The sequence below is a fragment of the Micromys minutus genome (genome assembly GCF_963924665.1).
Source record: "Micromys minutus genome assembly, chromosome: 1".
Classification (NCBI taxonomy): Eukaryota; Metazoa; Chordata; class Mammalia; order Rodentia; family Muridae; genus Micromys; species Micromys minutus.
In genome coordinates this window covers 180,665,056-180,677,411 of record NC_137969.1, presented here as the reverse complement: position 1 = coordinate 180,677,411, position 12,356 = coordinate 180,665,056, and positions in this window count along the sequence as shown.

Here is a 12,356-nt window from a genome sequence, read left to right as displayed (position 1 = left end):
ACATTTCAGAGAATAATAGCGAAGATTTGACTCCGAAGCTTCAAGGTAGATGAGGAATTCTTCTGGCTGAACTTTATAGTTGAGGTTCAATTACCTTAGCTCCCATTGAACCATATTCTAAACACCTTCCTTTGTAACCATCACCTTGTGCAGAAGCCTGTATTTTTAGCCTCTAAGCAGAGCTTAAGCACTGTATTTAGACATCTGACTTGAAGACTAAAATTTGCTCAGTGAGCAGAACAAATGTTCAGAAAATAACATTTCAAGGTTAGTGTTAGTGTCCTGAATAAAAAATGTCTTTTCTTCTTTTTCTCTTCATTGAATGCAACATAAATAATGTGCCCTGACTGGCTTTCAACATTAGAAGTCAGAGAATAACAGTAAAGTTGGAGAGGAAAGGGGGAATAATTAAAAAGTTGAAGGGGCTTCTGTCGAACAATTGTTTGCCTGGAGCTAAATACACGTTTTTATTCCTGATTCAATAGGATTATGAATCTTAGAAGGATTTTAAAAACTATATAGTAATGCTTATAAGAAAGGGGGCAGAGTGAGCTCACAGCTACCATGAAAAAATATTTAAAGAAACACACAACACTGTCATAGGTGACTAAACACACCTGAGAACACACACACACACACACACACACACACACACACACACACTTAAGCACACACATACACCTGAACACATGAATCCCTGGTTGTATTTGGTAAAAAGAGACACTATTTAAATATTATTTTATATTAATCATTATAATTGAATTTATTAATGTTTGATCATTAGCAATATACTAGTTATAGTACATGTCTCATTATAAAACCAATCTTATTTAATGCATTTCAGTAAATTTAAAAAAGAAATTTTAATAATATTTCTGACTCTTTTAAGTGGGTAATAGTCCATTGTGAATCATTATTATTTTTTAAGGAAGGGACCTAAATGGTACCTAAGACACTGTAGTGTTAAGAAATTAAATAATCCTAAAGTCCTTTGTTCCCAGAAAAATGAGCATAAGTTACACTGCCTGCTCCAGTTAAACTTCTTGTCACTAGTTAACCAACCTCTCTGATTAGCATGACCTACATTCTCATAAGTACGGCGTGGGTGTGACTAAATAGAGGGATTCTGGAGGTGGACATGCTGGTCTGAGCATAAACACAGCCCTTAAAGGCAGAGACATGGGAACATCAGTGTGAGGTCAAATTGAGTTTCATAGCAAGGTCCTGTCTTAAAATAAAAGGAGATATCACCATTGACAAACAACTGAAAGGTAAAGAGAAAGAAATAAACCAGGGAAATGTAAATCCTGTCAGCAGTGACTTCTGAGGTATCGAGTCACTGGTGAAGCAAGTTCCATGGTTAACCTTGTATGGGTTTTTGTATAATTGGATATTATTGCTGCATATGATTTGTGTAATCAAAACTTTCCCTTTAGAGTTGAATAATTATGAAGTATCACAGCTAAAAATCAGCACAGAGGATGCTGGCTTAAGCATGGGCTGGTGCATTCACATAAGGAGCTTGCTTTCAATACACACATAGGGCAAACTCATGACTTACTTCATGTCTTCACTTTGGACCACTTGTTAGTTCAGAAAGCATGGGCTCAGTTAGACATCGATTTTGTGCTTTCCCTGGCCAGTCTCACCAGCTCCAGCTTCATCTCACAGATTCACCCCATGCTGCTATGGGAGGGGCATGCTTGTTCCTACCCTTGTTGTGAAAGTTAGACTGTGAAGACCATCATGGATGAATTATCTGGCTTCCAAAAGAACTAGCCTGCTTAGCATTAGACACTGACAGTGTCATCAGCATGAGTGGTAATCAATCACCTTGGAGCCTCCATTTGTCACTAATGAAATCTTTGTCAAAGACTTAGTACTGTGAATTAATCTCCTCATCTGTACCTTTAAGAAAAGAGCCCTGATGGTTGATATCATAGTTAAAAAAGTGACAACTTTCAAATTTCTCATATTGTACGATCTGTTGGTAAACTTTCATTTAATTTAAATACCGTACTCAGTCTTACTGTTCTTCGAAATAAAGTTTTTCTTACTTATTTATAGTATATTGGATGTAATCTTTAGTCCCCACGTGGTTAAAAGCAATGAGATGCATTAGTAACAAGATGAGTAGAAGAGAGTTAGTTATTTCCATGTGGCTATGACATAGACTTCATTCAATATCTTCTGGGTCACCAGGTTTGTATTTATCCAGGGGAAAAATAGAAATGCACAAAGTGAAACTAAAAATGAATAAAGTTTCAGGAGACAAAGGACACATCCTTCATAGTCTAAGCTGTCTTTTTGATCGTGTCCTATTAAATATCTGCGTGAGGGGGTTGGAGTTTCTTTGCATGACACATGCATGTTTATACTCTGAGATGTGGACAGTACTACACGTGTACATTTGTAGCCTGTGCCATTCTTAACTGTGCACTACAAACACATGCTCTCTCCTTAGATGACTCTAGTCTGATGATGCACAGAAGCTGGTGTCCATCACAGAACAGGGACATTATTTTTTTTTAAATACCAGCCCTAGGAGCAATATAGAGGTTACTTGTAGAAGTTCAGTGACACCCTGAACTAACAGTATAATAACATTTACCTGGGGAGTCACGTGCCAAGACTTTTAAAAAAATTATTGGGTATTCTCTGTACTTACATTTCAAATGTTATTCCCTTTTCCCCAAATCCCCTCCTCCGTTTCCCTACCCTTGCTTCTATGGAGTTCTCTGGTAGGATTTTTGGAGTCACGTAAGTATACTATTATATCATATGCAAATAGTGATATTTTGACAAATGAACTCACACACCTATGGTCACTTGATCTTTCACAAAGGAGCTAAAAACATTCAGTGGACAAAGGACAGCCTCTTCAACAAATGTTTCTGGTTCAACTGGCAGTCAGCATGCAGAAGAATGAAAATAGACCCTTTTTTATCTCCTTGTACAAAGCTCAAAGTCCAAGTGGATCAAAGATCTCCACATAATACCAGGTACACTTAATCTAATAGAACAGAAAGTGGGGAGAAGCTTAGAACACAGGCACAAGGGAAATTTCCTGAACAGAACACCAATATTCTGAGAGCAAGAATTGACAAATGGGACCTCATAAAATCACAAAGCTTTTGTAAGGCAAAGGACACTGTCAAAAGGAAAAAAAACCCAGCAACCAACAGATTTGGAAAAATATCTTTACCATTCCTACATCTGATAGAGGGTTAGTATCTAATATATACAAAGAACTCAAGAAGTTAGCCTCTAGAGAATCAAATGATCCTATTACAAAATAAGGTACAGAGCTAAACAAAGAATTCTTAACTGAGGAATATGGAAGTTCTGAGAAGTACCTAAATAAATGTTCAACATCCCTAGTCATTAGGGAAATCCAAATCAAAACAGTGCTGAGATTCCATGGGAGGAAATAATGTGACAAATAGAGGAACAGGAATTGGAGAAAAGATCATCCAAAGACCAAGCCCACACAGTATTGCTGATGCCAAGTAGTGCTTACTGGCAGGAACCTGATATGGATGCCTCCTCAGAGGCTCTGCCAGAACCATAATGATACACATGACAATACTTGCAGCGAACCAATTGTCTGAATACGGGAACCCCAATGAAGGTGCCAGAGAAAGGACTGAAGGAGTTGAAAGGGTCTGCAACCTTATGGGAAGAACAAAATTATTAACTAACAAAACCCACCACAGCTCCCAGGGACTAAATCATCACCCAGTGAGTTCTTATGAAGAGACCCATGGTACCAGGTGCATATGCAGCAGAGGATAGTATTCTTTGGCATCTTTGAGAGGGGAGGACTTTGAACCAGTGAAGACTCGTTCTCCAAGTGTAGGGGAATGCCAAGGCACTGAGGTGGGAGAAGGAGGTCTGGAGAGGGAGCACCTTCAGGGAGGCAATGAGAAGGGGAGGGAGGATCCGATTGGGGGAAAGGGCATAACACCTGAAATGTAAATACAAAGAATATCCAATAAAAAAGAGAGAAAAAAGCAATAGTTAGAGTGTACTGAAGGGTGGAAAGAAGGTGTAAAATGGTATATTAATAGAGAATTCTTGTAAGTATGATGGTTGGTACTCTGGAGTTCTTTACAGGTAATAATTGTACCTACACAACAAGATCACAGTGTGTGGTCACCTGCCAATTACAGTGAGGACTATGTGTTGTATATTACACATGTGCCTGCACACAACTGGGTGAATGTGTGCATTTATGGACCCATCTTTCTGTGCATGTGGATGTCAAAGCTCAACCTTAGCTGTTGTCCCTCAGGACCTACCCACCTTGTTTTTGAGACAGTCTCTTAATACTCTGGATTTTGGCAAATAGTTTAGGCTATCTGGCCAGTGAGCTTCACGATCGGCCTATCATAGTGTCTTCAAAGATAAGTCTATAATCCTTACCACAGTACACATACCCTCCCCATTTATTTTATTTTATTTTTTTAAAGCAGCTTCTGTGGATAAAATTCAGGTCCTCATTCATCCAAGAAGATTTTTTACACAGTCTTGTCATTACCCATTTCATTACTGAAAGTATTTTATTGATTGAGGACTCAGTACTTAAGTTAGAGATCATATCAGTCCAGAGACAAACACTTTATAGCAAATAGAAAGATTCCTAATTTACTGAGAAAAGATTACTATGGTAAATTAATGGCACTTTTGGTAAACGGGATTACTTTCTGTGGAAATACAGGGAATTCTTTGCTGTTGGGACCCATCATCCCTGCCTCCATAGGGGAGCCTTTGATGGATGGCACACATGCCTTCCAGCCTCCTCCATTTTCCCTTGTCTCCTTCACCCCTGATGCTTTTTCCCATCCTTAGGCTTAAAAATTTTGGATATACAATGAATTTCTAAGACAACAGCAATCAAATAATTTCAACTAATAGTCCTATTTTCTTGTTTGAAGGTTTAGTATGGGTTCTTCACCACTTGGACAACCATACCACTGGCTCCAGTGTTGCCGGTGGTACTTGAAGAATCAACATATAGCTTTATCCATGTGCTTAGGGTAACCTCATTCAACGTCCAAAGAAAGAAAGCCAAGGCTCCTTTACAGTCTTTAGGAATAAGGAACAATTCTAAGATCCCATTATTGACATTCATTGTTTATGTTTACTTTTAGATGATATTTATTTGTATGTTTATGAATGGTTTGCCTTCATGTATATTTGTGTAACACATTCTCGCATGATACCTAGAGAGGCCAGAAGGGGCAACAGGTTCTCTTGAGTTGGAATTATAGGCAGTTATAATCTAGCTGTCCCATGAGTGCTGGGAATTGAACACAGGTCCTCTGGAAGAGCAGATGCAGCTCTTAACAGTTGGCCCATTGTTCTAGATTCTGTATCATCTGTGGTTTATCTTGAATGTTATCTGGACTTCTGTTCATATTATTTTTCTTATATTTTATAATGTACCTACAACACTGTTTTTTAAATTTTATTTTCATACTGTTTTTACTCTATATCTATTTCATGTAGGAACCTTTCAGTGTTTTAGTTTCTTGCATCTTAGCAAGAATAGGCTTCTTCTTACTTCAATTCTAATTTACTCACTGATAGTAGTGCAAGCACAGGAAGAATTCTTCAATGTGTCAGAACTTAGGGCCTCATTCCTGGATGCATTCTGAATTTTTTAAAAAAATTACAGTATACAGTTTGTGATTGTAAAATACAGGAGTTTTCATTTTAGATGCATGAATGGGTCTCTCAAAACATTTATTTCTGGCAGACCTGGTAAGACTGTGCTGCGAGTAGCCAGGGGGCAGAGACGGCTAGGACTGGCACGCAGAAACTGCGACCCCTGATTGGTTCAGGGGAGCAGGAACTCTGCCTTAAAGACTCGGGTCCACCTGGAAAGCCCTTTTGTGCGAAACAAAGGTTCAATCCATTTGCCACCTAAAACAGCGAAGATACAGGGACACAGGCGGTACACAGAGAGATGGGAACCAATCACTGACAATAAGACCACATATAATCACAAACAACAATATGGAAAGAGGAAAGCAAAAAAACTTACCCAATGGAAACCAAGACAACCTGGCAACATCAGAACCCAGCTCTCCCATCACAGCAAACAGCAGAATGTCAAACACTCCAGAAAAAAAAAAAAAACTCAGACCTGAAATCGTACCTCAAAATGATGATGGAGATCTTTGAGAAGAGCGTGAATAACTCATTGAAAAAGAATGGGAGGAAAAGCATAATGAAATAGAAGTTTTTATAGAGGAAACACAAAAAACACTCAATGAAATCAAAGAACTAGAGAAAAAAACAGAACCAAAGAGATGAAGGAACTGAAGAAGGAATTTAAAATGAAAATGGAAACAATAAAGAAAACACTAAAAGAGACAACCCTAGAGGTAGAAAACCTAAAAAAGAAATCAGGAGTCACAGATGCAAGCATCTCCAACAGACTACAAGAGATGGAAGAGAGAATCTCAGGGGCCGAGGACAACATTGTAAACATAGACAAAACAGTCAGAGAAGATGCAAAAGCCAAAATGCTCCTAACCCAAAATGTCTAGGAGATCCAGGACACAATGAGAAGACCAAACCTAAGGATAATAGGAATAGAAGAGGGCAAAGAATATCAACTAAGAGGCACAGTAAATATCTTCAACAAAATCATAGAAGAAAACTTCCCTACCCTTAAGAATGAGATGAATGAACATGAGCATAAAAGAAGCCTACAGAACTCCAAATAGGTTGGACCAGAAAAGAAATTCCTCCCGATACAAAATAGTGAGAACACCAAGTGCCCAAAGGAAAGAAAGAATACTAAAAGCAGTAAGGGAAAAAGGTCAGGTAACATATAAAGGCAGGCCAATCAGAATCACACCCGATTTCTCAACAGAGACTATGAAAGCTAGAAGACCCTGGACAGACATTATGCAGACTCTGAGAGAACATAAAATTCAGCCCAAGCTGCTATACCCAGCAAAACTCTCAATTACCATGGATGGAGTGACCAAGATATTCCAGGACAAAACTAAATTTACACAATATCTAATCACAAAAGCAGTACTACAATGAATTATAGGTGGAAAACCCAATATGAGGAGGGAAACTATATCCTAGTAAAAACAAGAAAATAACAAAGCAAGAAAACCAAAAGAAGAAAGATGTACAGGCACAATTCTACCTCTAAAAGCAAAAATAGCAGGAAACAGCAACTACTATTCCTTAATATCTGTTAACATAAATGGACTCAATTCCCCAATAAAAAGATATAGGCTATCAGACTGGATACATAAATAGAATCCATCATTTTGCTGCATACAGGAAACTCATCTCAGAGACAAAGACAGACACTATCTCACAGTAAAAGGTTGGGAAAAAAAACTTCCAAAAAACGGCCCCAAGAAGCAAGCTGGAGTAGCCATTCTAATATCGAATAAAGTAGATTTTTAACCAAAAGATATCAAAAAAGATAAGGAAGGACACTTTTTACTCATTACAGGGAAAATTAATCAGGAGGAACTCTCAAACTTTAACATGTATGCTCTAAATACAAGAGCATAAATATTCATAAAAGAACCCCTACTAAAGCTCAAAAAATACATTGCACCCCTCACAAAATAGTGGGAGACCTCAACACCCACCTCTCATCAATGAACACATTATGTAAATAGAAAATAAACAAGGACACAGTGAAACTAGCAAAGGTTATGAACCAATTGGAATTAATAGACATCTACAGAACATTTCATCCTAAAACAAAAGAATATACCTTCTTCTCAGCACCTCAAGGCACCTTCTCCAAAATTGATCATATAATCCCTCACAAAACAAGCCTCAATAGATGTAAGATTGAAATACTTCCATGCATCCTATCAGATCACCGTGGTCTAAGGCTGGTCTTTAATAACAACAAAGACAACAAAAAGCCCATATACACATGAAAACTAAACAATGCTGTATTAAATGATAGCAGGGTCAAAGAAGAAATAAAGAAAGAAATTAAGAATTTTCTAGAATTTAATGAAAATGAAAACACAACAAACCCAAACCTATGGGGTGCAATGAAAGCAGTACTGAGAGGAAAACTCATAGCTCTGAGTGCTTCCAAAAAGGAACTGGTGAGAACATACACTAGAAACTTGACAGCACAGTTGAAAGTTTTAGAACAAAAGGAAGCAGATACACCCAAAAGGCGTAGATGGTAAGAAATAATTAAACTCAGAGCAGAAATTGACCAAATAGAAACAAAAGACCCATTCAAAGAATCAACAATACCAAAAGGTGTTTCTTTGAGAAAATTAATAAGTTAGCCAGACTAACTAGAGGGCAAAGAGAGAGTATCCAAATTAACAAAATCAGAAAGGAAAGTGGAGACACAACAACTGAAACTGAGAAAATTCAAGAAATCATCATATCCTACCACAAAAGCCTATACTTAACAAAGCTGGAAAATCTGGAGGAAGTTAAACAAACCAGGACCAGGTAAACAATCTAAATAATCCCATAACACCTAAAGAAATAGAGGCCGTCATCAAAAACCTCCCAACCAAAAAAAAGCCCAGGTCCAGATGGGTTCAATGCAGAATTCTGTCAGACATTTATTGATGCCCTAACACCAATACTCTCCAAAATATTCCACAAAATAGAGTCAGATGGAATACTACCTAACTCATTCTTTTGAGGCCACAATAACCCTTGTTCCTAAACCACACAAAGACCCTACAAAAAAAGAGAACTTCAGACCAATCTCACTTATGAACATTGATGCAAAAATACTCAACAAAGTCCTTGCAAATCGAATCCAAGAACACATCAAAACAATCATTCATCATGACCAAGTAGGCTTCATCCCTGGGATGCAGGGATGGTTTAATATAAGGAAATCCATCAGTGTAATCCACCATATAAACAAACTCAAAGAAAAAAAAACCACATGGTAATCTCACTAGATGCTGAGAAAGCATTTGATAAAATTCAACACCCCTTCATGTTAAAAGTCCTGGAAAGAACAGAAATTTAAGGTCCATGCCTAAACATGGTGAAAGCAATATACAGCAAACCAACAGCCAACACCAAACTTAACAGTGAGAAACTTGAAGCAATCCCACTAAAATCAGGGACTAGAAAAGGCTGCCCACTCTCTTCTTACCTATTTAACATAGTACTGGAAGTTCTGGCTGAAGCACTTAGACAGCAAAAGAAAATAAAAGGGATACAAGTTAGAAAGAAAGAAGTAAAAACATCACTGTTTGCAGATGACATGATAGTTTATGTAAGTGACCCCAAAAATTCCACCAGAGAACTTGTACAGCTGATGAACAAGTACAGCAAAGTGGCTGGGTATAAAATTAACTCAAACAAATTATTAGCATTCCTCTACTCAAAGGAAAAAAACATGCAGAGAAAGAAATTAGGGAAAAGATACCCTTCACAATATTCACAAACTATATGAAATACCTTGGTGTGACTCTAACTAAGCAAGTGAAGGATCTGTATGACAAGAACTTCAAATCTCTACAGAAGGAAATTGAGGAAGATGTCAGAAAATGGAAAGATCTCCCATGTTCATGTATTGGAAGGATCATCATTGTAAAAATGGTCATCTTACCAAAAGCAATCTACAGATTCAATGCAATCCCCAGTTAAATTCCAACCCAATTCTTTATAGAGTTGGAAAGAGTAATGTGCAATTTCATCTGGAATAACAAAAGACCTAGAATAGCAAAATCCATCCTCAACAACAAGAAAACATCTGCAGGAATTTCCATCCCTGACCTCAAGCTATATTACAAGGCAATTGTGTTAAAAACTGCATGGTATTGGTACAGAGATAGGCACGTGGATCAATGGAATAGAATAGAAGATCCAGAAATGAGCCCTCACATATATGGTCACTTGATTTTTGACAAAGGAGCTGTAAACATTCAATGGAAAAAAGACAGCCTCTTCAACAAATGGTGTTGTTCCAACTGGCACTCAGCATACAGAAGAATGAAAATAGACCCTTTCTTATCTCCTTGTACAAAGCTCAAGTGTAAGTGGATCAAAGATCTCCACATTAAACCAGGTATACTGAAATTATTAGAAGAGAAAGTCGGGGAAACCTTAGAACACATAGGCACAGTAGAAAATTTTCTGAACATAACATTAATGGCTTGTGCTCTAAGGTCAAATATGGACAAATGGGACTTAATGAGATTGCAAAGTTTGTGTAAGGCTAAGGACACTGTCAAGAAAACAAAATGACAGCCAACAGATTGGGAAAAGATCTTTACCAACCCCACATCTGATAGAGGCCTAATATCCAAAGTATACAAAGAACTCAAGAAGGTAGACACCAGAGAATCAAACAATCCTATTAAAAAATGGGGTACAGAGATAAACAAAAAGTTCTCAATTGAGGAATATTGAATGGCTGAGAAGCATCGATGGAAGTGCTCAAAATCCTTAGTCATCAGGGAAATGCCAATCAAAACAAACCTGTGATTCCACCTCACACCAGTCTAAATGGCTAAGATAAAAAATTCAGATGATAGCATATGCTGGCGAGGATCCAGAGAAATAGGAACACTTCTCCACTGCTGGTGGGGTTGTAAAACTGGTACAACCACTCTGGAAATCAATCTGGCAATTCCTCAGAAAATTGGACATAGTACTACCTGAAGACCCAGTTATTCCACTTCTGGACATATACCCCAGGGATGCTCCAACATATAACAAAGACACATGCACCACAATGTTCACCCCAACCATATTTATAATAGCCAGAAGCTGGAAAGTTCCCAGATATCCTTCAGTAGATGAATGGTCCGAAATTGTGGAATAATTACACAATGGAGGACTACTCAGCTATCAGAAACAATGACTTTATAAAATTCCTAGGAGAATGGACGCATCTAGAGAATATCATCCTGAGTGAGGTAACCCAGTCACCAGATATAATATGCAGTCACTGATAATTGGATACTAACCGCAGAAAGCTCTGAACACCCCAGAAACAACTCTTAGACTATATGAAGTTCAAGAAAAACAAAGGCCAAAAAAAAAAAAAACAATAAAAGAAAATTATTATATTTAATCATTACACACCAAGAAAACTTTGACTATTTCCAGGTTGCATTTTGTTTTACATGTATTTTATGCTCATTGTAACTAGTAAGATTTTAATGCATACTATCAAACCTTTAAAAAAATTAAGTCCTCACAAAAGTGTATTCATATACTTTTATTCAAAAATGCTTTTAAAATCTGTACATTTATCTCTGATTTTTATAATAAAGTTGTTCAATTAAGAAAACATTTATTTCTAATGTAGAGCTTTTTTTTTAAGCTTAACGGTGGTTCTCGGTGGGCATCAAGGGCAGTCTTATATGGTATCGGGGCCTTCAGTGTTCTAGACAGATGTCACAGTAAAATAATTTTTTTTCTGGATAGAGAGGATAGTGACTTATGCTACAATATTTCAGACAGGGGTGTTGAACTATTTTAGAATGGGAAGGAAGCTTCTCCAAGGGGCTGCAGTGTCCTGTAGAACAGATAGTCTGAGGAGGCTGTGAGGAACTGTGGAGAAGGGGCTGTTGGGAGGTTTGCATATGAGGGAAAGTTGCAAAGTGTGGAACTCCCAGGAGTTTCTTCTCACCTTGACCCCTGACAGGTGTGGCTGTAGTAATGGGAGTGGGGAGTGCATAGAACTGGAGAGCTGTTAGAGCTGTTGCTTCTCAGGACAAAAGATACAGGGGTCCCAGAGTGGGGTGCTGGTTACCTGGTTGCTTCACATTACATCAAGGAGCCTGTTCCCTTAAAATGTCTGTAGGAAATGGGTTATGGAAAATAATGGGAGTGATCTCCATGCTCTTTGCCCTCCCTGTGTGTTTGGTTAGTGATGCTAATTCAGGGAATTGCAGCGGGGAAGGTGCCTGTGGGCCCCCTTTCCTCAGACTGTACCAGGGTGTGGAATTTAACCAGTTTTCCCACCTTGCCCCTTCATGCTTTTAGTCTGTCAGGATGTCTCTGAGGGAACTGATCCTCAGCCAATCTGCAGCAAGGGTTAACGGGCCTTCCAGATGATTTGCTTTGCTCCATTCTCCTTTTCTAATTCCATAATCCTTAGATATGGTGGGGAATGTACTTCAAAGTGAGCACTTCAGATTTAGTTCAAATACCAGCCATTTAAGTAGCTCAGGAAACGGCCTGATCTACAGTTCTGCAGCAACAGTGTTTTATATTTGTTGTAGTCTTTTGGAATTGGATGAAGACATTAAAACGTTTTATTTCTTTAAAACTTGTCTTTGGGTCTGTGCTTCCTCCTCGTTCCTTGTCAAGTTTTACTTCCAGGACACAGTTCATAGCTGCTCCTCCTGAGA